Below are 16,685 nucleotides of genomic sequence, written 5' to 3' on the forward strand. Positions count from 1 at the left end.
TTGTTGTTGTTGTTGTTGTTGTTGTTGTTGCTGCTGCTGCTGCTGCTGCTGCTGCTGCTGCTGCTGCTGCTGTTGCTGTTGCTGTTGCTGTTGCTGTTACTACTACTACTACTATTACCATTACCATTACTATTACTATTACTATTGTTTACACCCCATTTCGTAGAATCATAGAATCATAGAAAAGTGAAGTTGGAAGGGGCCTACAAGGCTATCAAGTCCAACTCCCTGCTCAATGCATGAATGCAATCAATTCCCTCTCTTCTTTGTGCCCATTCTGTGCGTTCTAGCTATATGAGTGTGGCATCCACCCTCATGCTCCTTGCTTGACCGTTAAGAATCAGAGCACACAAAGGCAAACACTCTCTTCTTTTACACTTGCTGCCACCAGGCGATCTCTATATCACCATTACTTCAGAAAGATTCAGGTCCACACTTCAGGTTCTTTTAAATAAAACATTGGTTTATTAATTACAAAGATTGATTCATGAATATCTTCAGTAGCTAATCACACCTCAGAAATTCCCAAACTACACACTCTATTACTCTGTCTGACTTTCCTCTGCCTGACTCTTACATTTTTCTTACTGACCCCTTGACTGACTCAGGCTCCACCTCTTATAGCATCTGTCTCAGCTCCGCCTCTCAGCAACATTAATATGCATGAACCATTTCCATTACATGAACCATTACATAATATAACATGAACCATAGACCTAATAAATAGAGAATGCTACAATGAGTGACCTTTTCAAGAGGGAACCCATTGCTGGAAATCTGCAAAGCAGCCACATGGGCCCAACCGTCTACATATATACGACATTATATGCTGGATATGAGATACTGGCAGGATTCGCATGCAACTGTGATTCTTTGAATAGTCATCTGTTGACTTGTACACCCCTCTCATCTCCCCGCTTTGATGTCCTTGATTTGAATTATCTATGGTGGACTTGAAATTGAGGGGTTTGGAGGGAATAGGTATGGGCACATGTAATAGAATGGGCAGTGCTCCTCTTGGGAAGATTCCAGAATATTCTGTGTGGGCTCATGGAAATCCATCAATGTAACTTCAGAGATGACCACTCAAAGAATCACAGTTACAGGTAAGCAGCATGGTTAATCCAGTGCATTATTTCCCCAAAGACACAGCACCACTTAGATCTATTTAGCCAGTATGATCTACGATACACAATAGCACGTTCTCACGAGTACAGCAGTTAAGTGGAAACTTTGAAGTGGTGAAATGAAACTTTGACCTATAAAGGTACTGGTGTTTGGGATCATCTACATAAGCCTTTCCTCAGCGAAATGAAAGTTTTATTGGTGATCTAACCATTCGTAAGAGGGCAAACATAGGTTTGCTGCCACTGACTACATGAATGATATTCAAATTAGGCATGAAGGGGATAAATATTTCTTCAGATTTTACAATTTTTTTTCTTTTCCACAGTGGATTTCCTCCAAGATCATTATCACAGCAATCAGATTCGCAAAGTCATAGAACAAAACATGCTCAATGCATGAAATGTATTTGAAGAATTCAAATGCTGTGAAAACAGACTTATTTCATCATTTGAGGAAGCACTTCTAAAATCATGTTAAGTGTATCATCCAGTTTGATCAGAGGGAGAGGGAGAGAAGGAAAAGTTTCTGGAGGAGGAGTCAAGCCTGGAAATATCAGTTTATAGATGAAGACACAGTCAAGTAGGGAAGGCTAAGGGGAAACAATCCAGGGAATCCTAACTACCTGTCTCTATCTCTAGATAGAGATTTTGTGAAGCTTTTGTAGGAAAGCAGCTATATATTTCATATAACTGTCCTGTTCAGCAGTCTGGTTGTACTATTTTAGATCATCTCAAGTTCTCAAACATTCCTCAAAGGCAGCCATGTGTACAGCATATTTTAGTAATTTTAGTATGCATCCTTCAATCTCGAGAGACTATGGTAACATGCTCTGACTAGAGGTCTTGGAACAGTGTCTAGCGTGGCTGAGAAGGCCAGTTTGAGAGCGTCAATCCCTTCCACACTGAAGACAAATACAGTCTGCCCCCTGCCCAGCTCCCTGATTTTGCTGCTTTCGGGACTGCCTCTTTGCCTCCGCCTGCTGGACAAGTGTCTCTTCAAATTGGGAGAGGCCATGATGCACCACCTGCCTCCAGACTGAGCGCTCAGATGTCAAAATTTCCCATCTGTTGAGGTCCATTCCTAAGGCCTTCAGATCCCACTTGCAGATATCCTTGTATCGCAGCTGTGGTCTCCTTCTGGGGTGATTTCCCTGCACTAATTCTCCATACAGGAGATCTTTTGGAATCCAACCATCAGCCATTCTCATGACATGCCCAAGCCAACGTAGATGTCGCTATTTCAGTAATATATACATGCTAAAAATTCCAGCTCATTCCAGGACTACTCTATTTGGAACTTTGTCCTGCCAGGTGATACCAATAATGTGTGGGAGACAACGCATATGGAAGGTGTTCAGCTTCCTCTCCTGCCATGCACAAAAGATCCAAGACTCATTGCAGTACAGGAGTGTGCTCAGGACACAGGCTCTATAAGCCTGGATCTTGGCATATGCCGTCAGCTTCTTCTTAAGCCATACTCTCTTTGTAAGTCTAGAGAACATGACAGCTGCTTTGTCAATGTGTTTATTTAGCTCGACATCTAGGGAGAGAGTGTCAGAGATAGTTGAGCCAAGGTACACGAATCTACTCAGGTAGTAACTGAGGCATGTGTCCTAGCATCCGAGGCAGACACAGCTGGTGCACTAGTTTTAACTCTGTTAATCTACTTCTAGGTGTCTGGACAGCTCAGTGAGTTGGGTACCACAGAGCCAGAGGGAGGGAGATCAGTTTTCCACTGTGCCTTTTATGAAAAGAGCCAGCCTGTGTGGCCTTAGGCAAACTGCACAGTCCCAGAATGTCCCCAGAAGAGGGGACTGCACCTAGAAAACCCTGAAAGAGGTCAACGTAAGTTGGAATCAGTTTGAAGGTTTGTGATTTTATTGATGTACTCCTAGCTACCACTTAGACTTCAGCATTGAGATTCAGAGATGAATCCAGCAGTACCCACAAGCTGCAAACTTGAATTTTCAAGGGGAGTGTAATAAAGATTGAACCCCTATTCCCAGTTCTCATTTTTGACCAAGCAGATGCACCCGTGTTTTTTTTTTTTTTTTTTTTTTGAAAGCATGGATATATAGACAGATCAGTTATGACTTTCTTGGTTCTGTTATTGCTGTTGTCATTATTGTCTTTGGTCAATGCTAGAAAAACTGTGGGAAGAAACAGAATGACTTGAGTATACTGATTAGGTTGTTGTCTTGTCTTTGCATTGCTTCAGTTGATAAAATTTCCCTCTAACAGAGGAAGAAAAATTGTATTAAACCTTATAATTTAGAAACGGTCCCAAGATGTCAGTTTGTTTCAAATTGTAGCATAGGATATGTAGTTTGCAAGAGAAAGTGTTTTCTATTTAAATGTCATACAACATAATTTAACTGAAAGTTTTAACTGCAGCCTCTATAATTAGTCAAACAAACAAACAAACAAAAAGGCTTTCTATGATATGCCTATTTTGATAACCCAAAGGGAAAACAGTCTTTGCTCCGAAGGGTCTAATTTGAGACATCCTCTTCCCAAAACTTTCCAATTTTGGCTGGAATGGTGTCAGCTGATTTCCTTTCCAGTGACAATGAAAAATCATTCTCTTTAACTATAGGAAGACAAGGTATTTCAAAAACACTTTTAAAAACATTTTTTCTACGTTATATGCTGCTTAGATCAAATAATGCTTTAACTCTTGTTGTTGTTTAGTCATTTAGTCATGTCCGACTCTTCGTGACGCCGTGGACCAGAGCACGCCAGACCCTCCTATCTTCCACCGCCTCCCGGCGTTTGGTTAAATTCATATTGGTAGCTTTGGTGACACTGTCCAACCATCTTGTCCTCTGTCGTCCTCTTCCCCTCTTGCCTTCACACTTTCCCAGCATCAGGGTCTTTTCCAGGGAGTCACACAATATGTATCGAATGGCAATGGGCTGTGCTTTGTTGCGTGGATTTCTAAGTAGGAAAGTAAGAATATCACAAAATCCTTGTTCTTAATTTTTTTTTGAGAGCTCAGTGGCTCAGGCATCTCTCATTCACACACATGTACCTTGAAACCATTGTGAGAGTGAAAGTGTAGAATTCCAGCACACCAATAATAATGACCAATCATGAATAGTGAAATAAGTAATTTAAACTTATATTGAATGTTTAAATTGCTATATTCTAACACATAGCAATCTATTCATTGAATCCAATGGGAGACATGCCCATAGTAAAAATGTAAAAGAGTTCTCTGTGGAACAGTTCTTCAATAATTGTGGTCCACATTCTTTATTTTGTTCAATACAGGAAAACCCAAGATAATTCTTGTGTGTCCACATTCAAAGAAATGCTTTACCAGCAGGGCTTTTATTCTTCATTTTATTATGCAGCACTTGAACGTTCTGATTCTAGTTGTCACAAATCCAGTAGTTCTATCTATATGCATTTTATTGCATAGGCAAAATCAGAAGCCTCTATGTGTGTACTGTATTCAATTGTAGGATTTCTAAAAACCTTCACTCTCATGCACAGTCTCCAGGTAGGTTAAGAGCCCATGTGTAAATTGTCCCTTTATGAATGCATGCGTTACCACTACATTCCACTTGACTATGATCAGTCACCAGCTTGGTGATCATACATTTATATCCCTATTTACAATTTCTGTGTGCATTTGGGCAGCTTACAGTTTTACTGTTGAAATATATACGTATAATGAGTTTGAATCTTGATCACAAAGACAGCGATGATGATGGCGACAACAACAATCTCTTTTGAAGCTTCATTATACTGTTATTTCTCCCATTTCTTAGTAGTTTACATTATTTTGGGTGGCAAGACAAAATAAAAAAAATGTTCCTTCTTTTAAGGAGATTTCCAAAACTATGGACCCAAGCAAATGGTTGCCTGATTATTTTCAGTTGACTTTTCAGAACTAGAATATAAGTATAAAATCTTGTCTTTATCTTTCTTTTCTTTCTTTGAAGAAGAAAGCTCTACCAATACTAAGTGTTTAAGCTTTAGAATTTAAAAGAGCTTTTCTAGTAGATTGTCAAGATTAATTTAAATGCAGACTTCACAGACGTTGTTCATCCTTAATTTGAAACCAAGCGCTATTTGACAGTAATAGAAAAGAGTTTCTTCACACTGAACTTGTACAGATATAATGTCTCCAGAGCTACCAGCAATAGCATGTACTCAGACAAACTGCCCATCCCCACATGTTGGGGAAAAATTCCCCATTCCTTTGATAGTTTGTTTACAGTATGGAACAGTGTTACGTCTGCAAGAAATGCTAATACTTGGGATATTATCAATGTTAGTAGGGAATAAATTATTCAACTAGGACTCAGGAGTGTGTGATGTTCCATGAATTCTGGCAACTCTAGTACAGGTAGTGTTTCTGAGGTATGGAAGATATTTAAGAGATGGTTTTACAGTACCACTATCCCCCCAGTGAGTTTCCATGGTCAAGTGGGAATTTGAACTTAGGTCTCCCAAATCCTAGGCTGATGCTCGGTTGGCTACACTATCCTTGTTGTGAGTGCTTATAATCAGACCTGACGGAACAATATCAATCAGACTTCATGAAATGCCTGTTAACAGAAGCATCATTCAGGGCTATGTTTCAGCTGCAGATTCAAAAGCAGAAATGTAATGCTTTATGCAAAGTGTGCGAGAAGAATGGAATCACACATTGGAACAAGATGTGCTTTTCTGTTAAAGGCAGGCAAGAAAAAAGAAGTAAAGGATGACAGAAATAGGATCAGAATCCTAAATGCAACTTTTCAGTGACTTGCTCATAAGAACAAAGGGAACTATTATAGTAATACTTCCAAAGACATTGAAGAGGACAACAATAATATCAAGGAGAAAAAAGAGCTTTCTTTTGTAAGAGGCAAGAAATCAAAAAGACCTAAAGATGCTGGAAAATCAGTAGGGAATGCATTATTTGATCAAGAGATAAAAAGAGAAGATGGAAACAATTCACTAAAGAAAAATATAGAAAAAAGCAAGGAAGACAGATCTTTTTGTTAAAGAAAGATATTTAGAAAAGTTTTAGAAAATGAACTAAACGCTGTTCTCCAAGGTATTGGAAGAAATAAATCATCAGGAGTAGGAAGTATACTATTTCAAGGTACAGAGACAATATATATCAGCATTCTCACAAGAATATGACAAATTTGGAAAACAGAACAGTAGCCCACAGACTGGAAATGTACAGCACACACTTCAATCTCAAAGGAAGTAGATGTTAGAGGAGCTTTGTGGTTTAGTGGTTAAACTGCTGTACTGCAGCCAAAACTGTGCTCACAACCCAGAGTTCAATCCCAGGTAGCCGGCTCAAGGTTGACTCAGCCTTCTGTCCTTCTGAGGTCAGTAAAATGAGTACCCAGTTTGTGTGTGTGTGTGGGGGGGTTACAATGTGTAGTCTGCATAATTAACTTGGAAACCATCCAGAGAGTGCTTGAAGCACTATGGGGTGGTATATAAGCAGCACACTTTGCTTTGCTTTTTTTAGATTGCACTAACTATAGGGCCATTATTTAATCTATATACAAGCAAAGTCATGACTATGTGTGTGTGTGTGTTTAGTCGTTTAGTCGTGTCCGACTCTTCGTGACCCCATGGACCAGAGCACGCCAGGCCCTCCTGTCTTCTACTGCCTCCCGGAGTTGTGTCAGGTTCATGTTGGTTGCTTCGCAGACACTGTCCAGCCATCTCATCCTCGGTCATCCCCTTCTCCTCTTGCCATCACACCTTCCTAACATCAAGGTTTTTTCCAAGGACTCTTTTCTTCTCATGAGATGGCCAAAGTACTGGAGCCTCAGCTTCAGGATCTGTCCTTCCAGTGAGCACTCAGGGTTGATTTCCTTGTCATGACTATAGTCATGACTATAGAGGAATTATATAACTTTAATATTGACCAACAAAAATCAAAATATAACTTGGCTTAGTCATCAATCCAAATGATGACTGCAGCCAAGAAATTGAAAGACTGAGACTTGAGAGGGCAACTATAAAGGTACTGGAAAAGATCAGGGAGTGTGAGGGAGAAGAACATAAAGAACAGATATGCATTACTAAACTCAGTTGACCATGAACTAGAAACACTGTCGATTGAAACCAGAGGTATTATTAGCGAGGAATGCAAAAAAAAAAAAAAAGAGAGAGAGAGAGAGAGAGAGAGAGAGAGAGAGAGAGAGAGAGAGAAGAACCTAGATGGATGATGGAGGAAACAAAGTTCTTAAGGCCAGGTCAAAAGCAAAAGGCTACAGAGGTAAGGCCAGAATCCTGAAAGCAGAGACAATAATCAGTGCAAAGAAACAATATAACAAACAAAGAAAAACAAGAGATTTTCCAGAAGACCCAAGAAGCCAAAGGGAAATTTCAACTTAGACTAGACATGCTGAAGAATCAACAGGGAAGCATACTGTCTGCTCAAGATCAAATAAAAAGGTCAAACTCAAAACAGAAGACCTACACAGAAGCAATAAATGAAGAATCCTTTGAAGAGGAATCCTATGATGAAGAACCTGTAATTCTAGAAAATGAAATTAAGGCTGAACTGAAAACACAAAAAATAAATTAATCACCAGGGGTAGATAAGATACCAATGGAACTATTTCAAGCCACAGAGACTGAATCTGTCAAAGTCCTAACAAGATTATGTCAACAAATATGAAAAATAAAATAATAGCCCACACACTGGAAATGTTCAAAATAATGAATTTATTTATTATGGTCGGGTGACCAGCTCATGTTCAAAATACATTCCAGTCCCCAAGAAAGGAGATGCCAAAGAATACAATAACTATAGGCCCATTAGTCTAATTTCCAATGCAATTGAAGTGATGTGTGAGGTTTTGCAACAAAGGTATTTACCTTATACAGAGATAGAAATGTCTGATGGATTCAAGCTGGATTCCAAAAAGAAAGAGGAACTTGAGGTCATATTGCAAATATTTTCTGGCTGCTGGAGCACACCAAAACATTTCAGAAGAAGATCAGTTTATGATTTATAGACTATGGCAAAGCCTTTGTATGGATCATGAGAAGCTTTCTGATAGAAATAGATGTGCCTATCATTTGATTGTCCTCATGCATATCCTGTATTATGTTATGAGTTACCGCAGGAACAATGTATTAACAGTTAATTTCAAGAAAATCAAAATAATGGTTTTCTCTAGGCATAGTAAAATTAAAGAACAGGTTATTGAGGGCCAGCGTATAGAGCAAGTTAAAACATTTAAATACTTGGGAATTGTCTTTTCACCTACCTTCTCCTGGTCTCACCATAGACAAGCAGCAGTGCAGGGGGCTAATAATACAAGCGAAGTTCTTAGATGATACCACTATGTCCAGAGTGTACAGTTCATCCCTGCTGCTCGTAGTTAAGTATAAAATTATTGCACAGCTCCTGTATGGCATTACAATTTGGATAAATGGTTTCAATCCCTCTGTTGAAAGTGCTCGATCAAATTCACTGCGACTCCTATTCGCAATGAATTCTTCAGCTGCCTTGCGTTTAGAGGCTGGCCTCCAATCGGTGGAATGTCAAGCTTGGCTGTATGCATTCCGATGCTGGTTGAAGGTGGAATATGCTCCCACAACCAGTGGGTATTCACACTATCTACAAAAATTTGTCTTTACCAGCTCATGGCATAAGGGATTTACAGACAAATTACATCTTTTAGGCTTCTCTATGGACTTCTTTCTGAGTCAGCCTTATGACAGTACGAAGTCAATGCTTGTACAACGTATTAAAGATATAGACCTCAGCATTCACTAGGATGTGCAGACAGGACCTGCTCAGCAATGTACTTTGGTTTAAATTTTAATTTCCCCAAGTCAGCAAACTACCTATACCAAATCACAGTACCAAGGTAACATTTTGTCTTCTCAAGGGCTAGGTTTAATTTCCTTTCCCTCATCCTTGTTAAAAGGGCATTTAATAACATTCCCTATGTAGAAAGGATATGGCCCTGTGAGGAAGAAACAGTTGAGTCCTTGGCACACACCATTCTAGAATGCAGCTTATATAGGTCCAAACGTTTCCGCTATCTCTATCCAATAATGTGTTAATGTACTAGTATATCTCCCACAGACTACCTGAAGTTTCTGCTGTCAGGAGAGAACCAATTAATAACACAGTCAGTGGCTAAGTTTTTATTCTCAGTTTTAAGAATTCGTAAAATGTTATATTAAGACAATCACCTGACTCAAGTTTTATACTGTTGATATGTTATATAAACTGGCTTATTCTGTATATCCTGTATTATGTTTTTATCTTTGAATTTTCAGGTCTATGACCGTATAAAAAAACTAACCTGTATTATGAACAAGAAGCTACTGTTAGGACAGAATATGGAGGAATAAAATAGTTTCCTATAGGAAAAGGTTTCAGATAAGGGTGCATTTTATCCCCTTATCTGTTCAATCTAAATGCAGAGCATATCATATAGAAAGCCAGCCTAGATTCAGATGAAAGAGGAGTGAAAATAATAATTAATAATTTAAGCTATGCAGATGACACAATCTACAGGAAGAAAGCAGTAATGACTTAAAATTATTTATGGTGAAAGTGAAAGAAGAAAGTTCCAAAGCAGGATTGCAGCTGCACATTAAGAAGACAAAAGTCATGACTACAGAAGAACTACACAACTGTAATGCTGATAATGAAAAAATTGAAATTGTTAAAGATTTTGTATACCTTGGCTCAATCATTAATCCACATGGAGATTACAGCCAAGAAATCAGAAGAAGACTGAGATTTGGAAGGGCAGCAATTAAGGAATTAGAAGATATTATCAAGTGTAATTAAGTGTCACTAGAAATCAAGATCCTTCACAATATTGTATTCCCAATTACTATGTTAGAGTATGAAAGCTGAGAGGAAAAAAATGATTTGTTTGAAATATTGTGCAGGATAAGAGCTTTGCAGATACCAGGACTACCAGAAAGATGAACAAGTGGGTCCTAGAGCAAACCAAGCCTCTGGAGGCAAAAATGGTGAAACTGAGGCAATTTCCCCAAATGGGAACACTAGAAGTAGAAGCTACAACTCCCAGTGAGCTTCCTGGGAGTGTTGAGTTCCCTGCACTAACCTCCCAGGGAATGTCCTTTCAAGGGAAGCCCCTGTTGAAACACAGGTGTCCCTGCAAGTTCCAGTCTTGTAAAATGGGAGAACAGAATGAGTCGTAGCCCCAATCTGAACACTTTTAACAATGGCCGGTAGAGGCGGGCACTAGGGTCCACTCCTTTACTCCTTCTAGAGCCTCCTCTTTCTCTTGTGCTGGCACTGCAGCTGAGTTGGAGTATGTGCTGCTGCCCCTGTTGGACACTGAGGGCACCAGGGTCATGGAGGCAGCCCTGAGAGCTCCGGCAGTTCTTGGAGAGAGGGGCCTTCGTCTGTGGTTCCTTCTTCTGCCTAACTGAAGGGGCTGCTTGTGCTTTGCTTGGAGTTCCTTCTCCCACCTGCTTTCCATCCTACTCCCAAGGAATGTAGAATGAAAAGGAAAGGGCCAACAACTTGGAGGCAGTGGCCTTTCTTCTCTGCCCTGCCTCCTCTGGGCAGTGCCACTGAGTTTGCATCCAACAGAGGAGGCAGGGCTGGGAAGCATCGAAGACCTGTTCAGCCACTAAACAAAATGGCACAAACTGGCCTCTCATCCTAGAGGAGACGTAGGATGAGATGAATTTGTTTAAATAAAGGAAGACGTAGTTCTGAACTGGAAAGACTTGAACAGGGTAGTTTATCAGAGGAAATGTTGGAGGTCATTTATGCGTAGAATTTCCATAAATTAGAAGTGACTTGGCAGCACATAATGACCATAACTACATCTGTGATGATTTCATTGCATTACAACACAAATCAGGCTATCTTGTAACTAAGGAGTTCAAACCCATTTCAGCCTAAAGTTAAGAACATAGCTCTAGTCTAGACAGTATTAACCATATTTAGAAGAGATGCAAAAGTAGTGCCTTTGTGTAATTGAATTAAAGGAAGAAGGAAATCATATAAGGAAAAGGAAAACTATATAAGCTTTCATACTATTCCTGATCTCCCAGACAAAATTACAAATAAGAAACATTATTATATTATATTATATTATATTATATTATATTATATTATATTATATTATATTATATTATATTATATTATATTATATTATATTATATTATATTATATTATAACTTGAAACACATGGGTGGGATGTAATTATCAACATAGAGCACAGAATGCACTTCTTTTCCTCTAAGGATAGCATCTGAGCCAGTGTTTAGTTTGAAACTAATGCCCAGTGTTGTAAACTAATGCCATTTAGACACCTATTGCTGCCTGATATTGTCTCTCCTTCAGCGTAGTCCCTGAACCAAATTACTTCAACCAGCTGCTGTGAGTCTCATGCTTGGAAAGTTGCTCCATTAAAACAAAAAAAAACGAGTTATAGTCACCCGTGATAAATAGCGTGATGGATGCTAATTTCATTTGGTTTGTGTTTTGGCAAAAAAAGTCTCAGAATTCACAATGTTTTTCATAAACTTGATGAGTAAAATTGCAGGAGAGGACTAAATTTGGGTGGAAATGAAAGTGAGAGATTTGCTCTTTGAGGCAGAGGGATTTCTGTGAGAAATACAAAAAGTCACCTACCCAAATCAACATTGTTGCAAAAAGACAGCCTGAGATAATGTCATACTGTATCTTCCCATTTTTTACCAGTTTCTCTTGTTGGTGTTAGCAGCAGCTTTAGCCAGTGAACCGTCGAGGCCCAAGGCTGATTCTGCTGTTCTCTCCTGTTGTGGAGTTTATCACATGCATGCCATTTGCTTTTAGCACCTTTTCTTACTGTCCAAAACATCTGGTGGTTATGGCATAATTTATTTGGCAGGTTAGATTGTGGGTTATAGGAATTCCTTGGATGGGAGTACAGTATACCTGCTCTGAGCCTCCCATATTTTATTTATTTAAATTATTTCTTTATTTAAAATATTTTACCCCACCTTTCTCCTTAAAATGACCCAAGGCTTGGAGACTAAATACAGCAATGGTTTGAGAAATCAATGACTTGCCTCTTACGAAAGACAACAGTAACACGGGCAACTTCTTTCTTTTGCCATTCGTACTGCAGTGTTGCATAATTCAAAATTGTGAACATATTTGAAACATAGGTAAAATTAAGAACAAATTAAAAAATTAAGATACAGTGGTGCCCCTACCACACCCCCACACCCCACACCCACCCACATCCCGGCAAAGCGCCACTTTCGGAAGCCTCCTGGGGCTTTTTTCAGCAGTGAAAATGCACCCCTGAAAGCGGCGCTTTGCCGTGGGGGGGCGTGGGGGAGTGTGGGGGGTGGCAGACCAGAAAGGGTGATGGGGGTCGTTCCAGCGCTGTTCCGAAGCCCACCTGTTTCTTCCTGGGTCATCCTCCTTATAGGTCTTTTCCTTGTGGGCTGTGTTAATGGGCTAAACCTGGGCTGGCACGGGGAGGCAGACCCTGGCTTCCTGGGCAGATACAATCTGTTGTCATGCAGGAATGCTTCCTTTCATATTTGGTTATATCCAGTTGTAGTTATATTTGGACTTCTTGCTCCAGTTCATTTCCCTCTTGTCTGGATGGTGGCGCTGTGGGCCAAACTGCAGAAGCCTGTGCTGCAGGGTCAGAAGACCAAGCAGTCGTAAGATCGAATCCACGTGACGGAGTGAGCTCCCGTCGCTTGTCCCAGCTCCCGCCAACCTAGCGGTTCGAAAGCATGCAAATGCGAGTAGATAAATAGGGACCACCTTGGTGGGAAGGTAACAGCGTTCCGTGTCTAAGTCGCACTGGCCATGTGACCACGGAAGATTGTCTTCGGACAAAACGCTGGCTCTATGGCTTGGAAATGGGGATGAGCACCGCCCCCTAGAGTTGAACACAACTGGACAAAAATTGTCAAGGGGAACCTTTACCTTTACCTTAAACCTTTGCCCACACAGCGGTCTCTTATTAATAACGAAACTGTCTCTATCTGCAACTTGCATCTTCTTTTGAAGCTCTGTATTAGGCACACTTATCCCATCTCCCCTTGCGATTTCTCCATCTTCTTCTCAGGTCTGGGGTGCTGGGCTTTCTGAAAGACACACACTCAGTCACTCATAACATACTGTTATCTTGGTCATTTGCTGTGTGTTTAGTCGTTTAGTCGTGTCCGACTCTTCGTGACCCCATGGACCAGAGCACTTCCATACATCACGACAGGAAAAACCATAGCTTTGACTATTCGGACTTTTGTTGGCAAGGTGATGTCTCTGCTTTTCAAGATGCTGTCAAGATTTGTCATCGCTTTCCTCCCAAGAAGAAGGCGCCTTTTAATTTCAGGGCTGCTGTCTCCATCTGCAGTGATCATGGAGCCCAGGAAGATAAAATTTGACACTGCCTCCATATCTTCCCCTTCTATTTCCCAGGAGGTGATGGGACCAGTGGCCATGATCTTAGTTTTTTTGATGTTGAGTTTCAGACCGTTTTTTGCACTCTCCTCTTTCACTCTCATTACAAGGTTCTTTAATTCCTCCTCACTTTCTGCCATCAGAGTGGTATCATCTGCATATCGGAGGTTGTTGATATTTCTTCCGGCAATCTTAATTCCGGCTTGGGTTTCTTCCAGTCCAGCCTTCCGCATGATGTATTCTGCATATAAGTTAAATAAGCTGGGGGACAATATACAGCCTTGCCGTACTCCTTTCCCAATTTTGAACCACTCAGTTGTTCCATGACCAGTTCTAACTGTTGCTTCCTGTCCCACATATAGGTTTCTCAGGAGACAGATAAAGTGGTCATTTGCTAGATCTTATTTTTTACACTTAGTGGGTCATAAATTACATGTACATAAGTGCTGCATTGATTGAATTTCTTCACAGTCAAAGAAAGTTTGTTTTGTATCCAAGCAGCTCCATTTTACTTGATTATTTGATCTTTCTATTCAACATCTATTAAGTGACTTCCAGACGGTATGGCTAGAGCATGGTTTCTCAACCTGGGGGTCAGAACCCCCCAAAGGGGCTCATGGAGTATTTTATGAGTAATTGCCATGGTTATTTTTAGTTGCAACGATTTTTATAAATATTATATTAAATATTATATACACAATGATGTTTTTTTTTATCCTTTTCACTTCCAGATAATTTTAATCTGAATCAGAATTGCAGGCAACCTAGATCTCTTAGTTATCCCTGTACCTCTTTTGTCATATTTTCCTTCTGTACATGGATATCACTCCTTGCGGAATCCCAGGAGGGTGGGGGCAAATTATATTAGGGGAGAATTATATTCTGAAAAGGCTATTTTAAATGTTTGTGGTTTTTACTCCATTGTAGCTATCTTGAAGATGGGGAATGCATCCTAGACTAGTGCCTCAGCTGTGATCATTCTGTGTTTGGTGACCTTGCTAGGAGTCTAGGCCCATAACAGAGTCTGTCCTCCTGATAACTTTGCTCTCAACTTCATTGGCACACTCAAACTCTTTCACTGAACTTTTTTTTATCTGTAGATCTTTTTTTAAAAAAATCATCTTACTACTGGACAATTTTTACTTTGAGTGTGAAATTTAATACATAGACTTCTGCTAGACTGATGCTGAGTGATAAAAAAATAAAATATGTAAAGTGGCTTTTGGCATATACTTGGACCATTTAACCTAGACTGATTTTGTCTCAGGAATTTTCTTGTGGGCTTCCTAAGAGGTCAAGTATTCCTTGAAATAGGAACTAGTGAGAATGTTTGTGTCTGTCTTTGCACATTTTAAAAATACATCAGTGGTTTTATACAGGAGAAATCTGAATAATGGAAACTAACAACTTTTCTTTAACAAGTCTGTAGGGATTTGTGTAACATACCTTAGGCCCATTTACAGACTGTACAGTGATTTTAAATTAGATATTCACTGTATTCAACATTTTGATTAGTAGAGTCTTCACTGGTTCTGCACTCTCATTATAAAGTTCAGAGTCATCTAGGAAACACACACTTTAATGCAAATGGCAGCCACGATTGAAGAATCCAAGCATGAAAAATATTATACAGTACCAGATTTTGGATATGATTTAATGTGAAACACAGTTAGTTCAGAGTTAAGCAAAGGTTTAAGACATTTAAGTAGCAGAAAATAAATGTCAAAGCACAATGCCGGCCCTTAGACAAAATAAGGAAATAAGGTAGATCATCACATTTAAAAATGCTTTTAAAATGAATGGATCAGAGGTATCAGAATTTATGTTGAGGTTTCCCTACATGCAGCATTAATGGCATATATTTTTGATTACTTTGTTGGGGTTATTTCAACTTTGTATGCTGCTTTCTAGTAGATTTGTCTAGGAGGGACCCATACCTCTCTGCTTGAGAGTCTTTTACCCTCTCTTTTCAGCCTCATGGCAGTTAGCGTATGCAGTATGTGGTTATGCAGTTAGTGGTGCTATTGTAGTTATGTGAATGTAGTCTGCAGGAGTCTGCTGGAAGCAGACTGTGAGTCTGCTGAGGCCCTGATGACTGTAAGCAGTCATTTTTGTACAGTATGCTGTTTATTTGGTCTATTCAACTGTGAGTAAATGAAGCCTTTTAATTCCTTTTTTAAAACCAATGCCTCAGAGTGAGTTATTGAGACTGTAAGTGCCAGTTGGTGAGACAATAAGGGGTTGTCTACTCTGTGGAGACAAAAAGCTAATTCTGCTCTGGGAGTCCCTGTACTTTTGCTGCTCAGCTAGTGGGATTTTTTTAACCAAAATTTGTAACTCTACAACATAATTAAGAATATAATCTCATGCACATCTACCTGGGTGTTAATGTAGTGACTGAAGCGAAACTGTTTTTTCAATAAATATGTATAAAATTGTGCAGTAAGTACACGTTGTTATTATATTTCCAGCTTTCATGTGGTCTTTTAAATGTGTTCTCTCATTCAGTTTTGTTGAAGTCTTCCATGTTCTCTTCTGTGTCATAGCACAGCATAGGGTTAAGATAATTTTGTTGACAGTTCCAGGTGGAACACTTCTAGTTATGTAGTTCTTGGTATAACATCATACCTTTGTGCCTTAATAGAGTCTCAAGAAGTGGATAGTAATCTGCAGAATCTCACATTGAAATAAAGCTATCAGCATTTAAGATGTCACAGGTTCTTTATTTCTGTTTTCAACACACATACAGTATTTGCCTCTTATGCTTACTTGCTACCAGTCCAGAGATACCTGCATAAGTGAAATGTGTTTATCTTCATTGGGACCTGGTATTGTCAGCTTCAGTTTCCTGTTCTACAGTTTGAGGATCCTAAATACAGTCCTCTTCTCCCTTTCTGCATTCCAAGGAAAAGGAAGAGGAAAATGAGGGGGATTAAATATATTTGCCTCTTTCCACAATGAAAACAAAAGTAACCTGTGCTGTCAAAACTGAAATGGATGAATCTCTGAGGCATTGGCTATGCACGCTCCCACAGTATCAGAAAGCATATGAGACCAGCTTCATTTTTAATGATATACTCTTTTGTAGGCAGCCTAATAGCTAACATTTTAAAAAAGAATATACCTATTCATTATGCATATGCATGCCTCTCACCTTGTTACTT

General features: G+C 39.5%; 1 protein-coding gene and 1 long non-coding RNA gene across 4 annotated transcripts in view; both read left to right on the plus strand.

The window, feature by feature from the left end:
• PRKG1 (protein kinase cGMP-dependent 1) overlaps positions 1–16,685 on the plus strand; it is an 833,788-nt gene that overhangs the window by 564,703 nt on the left and 252,400 nt on the right. The gene's annotated exons all lie outside the window — the stretch shown is intronic.
• Positions 423–8,940, plus strand: LOC144588424 (uncharacterized). The gene is made up of 2 exons (XR_013543991.1): positions 423–6,670; positions 6,993–8,940. It is a non-coding gene; the product is annotated as an uncharacterized LOC144588424 (long non-coding RNA).

Source organism: Pogona vitticeps, chromosome 3 (genome assembly GCF_051106095.1).
Source record: "Pogona vitticeps strain Pit_001003342236 chromosome 3, PviZW2.1, whole genome shotgun sequence".
NCBI classification, from domain to species: Eukaryota; Metazoa; Chordata; class Lepidosauria; order Squamata; family Agamidae; genus Pogona; species Pogona vitticeps.